Source organism: Elephantulus edwardii, unplaced genomic scaffold (assembly GCF_000299155.1).
Source record: "Elephantulus edwardii isolate Elephantulus edwardi_28Jun2011 unplaced genomic scaffold, EleEdw1.0 scaffold00189, whole genome shotgun sequence".
Lineage (NCBI taxonomy): Eukaryota > Metazoa > Chordata > Mammalia > Macroscelidea > Macroscelididae > Elephantulus > Elephantulus edwardii.
In genome coordinates this window covers 31,381-33,879 of record NW_006399939.1, presented here as the reverse complement: position 1 = coordinate 33,879, position 2,499 = coordinate 31,381, and positions in this window count along the sequence as shown.

Here is a 2,499-nt window from a genome sequence, read left to right as displayed (position 1 = left end):
AACCCTTTCCAGGACAAATCTGTTTGTTTTCCTAGCAGTCCATGGTATTCTCAATACTCTTCTCCAGCACCACAGCTCAAAGGCATCAATTATCCTTCTATCCTCCTTGGTCATTGTCCAACTCTCTGATGCATAACAAGTGATTGCGAAATAAAAGTGAAAAAAACCTTCTGAAGATGTGACTTAAGATAAAATATAGTTGTAGAAGCCCTAAAAAACCCCCTCCCAAAGCCCCCCCAAACAGGACAAAGACTAACTGTATGTGAAATGTTGCAATTAAAATCTAGAAGTTCCATTAACGTCTGGCATAAATGAAATGGCATCACTGGGGTTGGTATAACCCACTGTAGTAACTCCTGGGGTCCTTCTTCACCTTCAACTCCCTGGACCTCCTCTGAAACTGAGTTACACAAAATCCTTAGTAGTGTTTATTATAAATTTTTATCATAAAATAATGTGATAAATAGAACTATAAATTGCTTACATGTAAGATTTCTAATATATGTGAATTATAACAATAAATTTTTGCTTAATTTTTTCTGTACGGAATTACAACATTAGTTACAACATTATTTGTGACTCCATGAGAGCCCTTTTCTCTCTCTTTTACGTTATTATTTCATTCTAAAAAGGTTGTTGATGTGTTGCTGTGTTGCTCTTAGGTGCTGCTGAGTCGACAACCATACATAGGGACTCAATAAAGAGCGGATCAGAACCTTCTATGCTGCTCCATCCTCACAAACTCTGCCATGCTCAAGCTCATTGTTTTGGTCCATATACTTGAGGTTCTTTCTTTCTTTTACTGACTCTCTACTTTCCAAAGTATTAGGTATTTTTCTAAGAAGAGTCCTTCCTGAAGACATGCCCAAAGTACGTAAGATGAAGTTTCACCATCCTTGACTCAAAGCAGCACCCTGGTTGCAGTTCCTCCAAGACACATTTGATCTTTGGGCAGTTGATGGCACTTAGAATACTCTTTGCAAACACCACACATCCAAGGCATTGCTTCTTCCCATTAGAATTATTTCTTCAGTATAGATATTGAATACAGCCCTGACACATATCTTTCTTGACTTTTTAAACCAAGGAATTATTTCTTTTTTCTGTTTGGATAACTGCTTCTTAGTCTGTGTACTAAGTTTTGCATGAACAAATGTAAATGTTCTAGATTTCTGTTCATTTCAATTTGTTTTGATCCACACAGTCGAATGTGCCTTTGCATACTCAATAAAATGTAACTTAACATCTTTCTGGTATTTTCTGCTTTCAGCCAAGAGTGAGAGTTATTGATTTCTCTCTTTCTCTCTCTCATCCATCTGTAGTCTTCCCCTCCTCCTCCTCCTCATCATCTCTATCCATATATATCTATGAATATTTATAGTGATTTTAACGAAAATTTACAGAAAAGTTGGATTTTCATTCATTCATTGTTGCATAAATTCCTCCTGCTCTCCACCCTCCAGTTCACTTTACTATGCACCTTATTCTGGACTGTTACAAATAATGAATAATTATATATTCCTTTTAAACAGTTCTTCCCTTTATCCAATTTAATGCAGTGTTCATTATTTATCCCCTCTTTTCTTAGTTTCCCCCCCACCTCCATGTCAGTCCTGTTTTATAACAGTGGCATTATACAGTGTTTGTCCTTTTGTGACTGAGATATTTAACTAAGCATAATGTCCTCCATGGTCACCCATGTTGTGTAATATTTTATGAGTTCTTTGTTTTTCAGTGCTGCATAGTATTCCATTGTGTGCATATGCAATAACTTCTCTATCAGTTCATTAGTTGATGGGCACTTAGGTTGCTTCCATCTCTTTGCTATTATGAATATGCAACAGTAAACATGGGTGTGCATGTATCTATTTGGATAGCACCTCTAGTTTCATTAAAGTATATTCCTAGTAGTAGAATAGCTGGGGAAAATGGAATTTCTACTTCCAAATTTTTGAGAAAGTGCCATACCGCTTTCTATAGTGTTTGTATCATTTTACACTTCCACTAGCAATGAATAAGGGTTCCAATTCTGCCACAACTTCACTAGCATTTGTTGTTTGCAGCTCTGTTGAACTTTGCTGTTGTTGTTGGGGTGAGAAGATATCTCATAGTTGTTTTGCCTTGCATCTCTCTTATAGTTAGGGATCTTGAACATTTCTTCATGTGTTTGTCATCTGAATTTCTTCTTTGATGAAGTGTCTGTTCATATCCTATGCCAATCTCGTGACGGGATTGTTTGCCTTTTTCTTGTTGAAGTGTTTTAGTATTCTGTAAATTTTAGATATGAGTCACTTGTCAGGTATGTCATTACTAAATGTTTTTCCCAGTCTGTGACTTTCCTTTTTACCTTGTTGGAGAAGATTTTTTATGTGCATAGGGATTTGATTCTTAGAAGGTCCCATTCATCTATTTTATTCTCTCCTGGTTGTAGATTTTTCAAGATGCTTGGAAGACTGTTCATATTGCGGATTAGTGCTTTCATAGTTCTTCCAAGTTTTT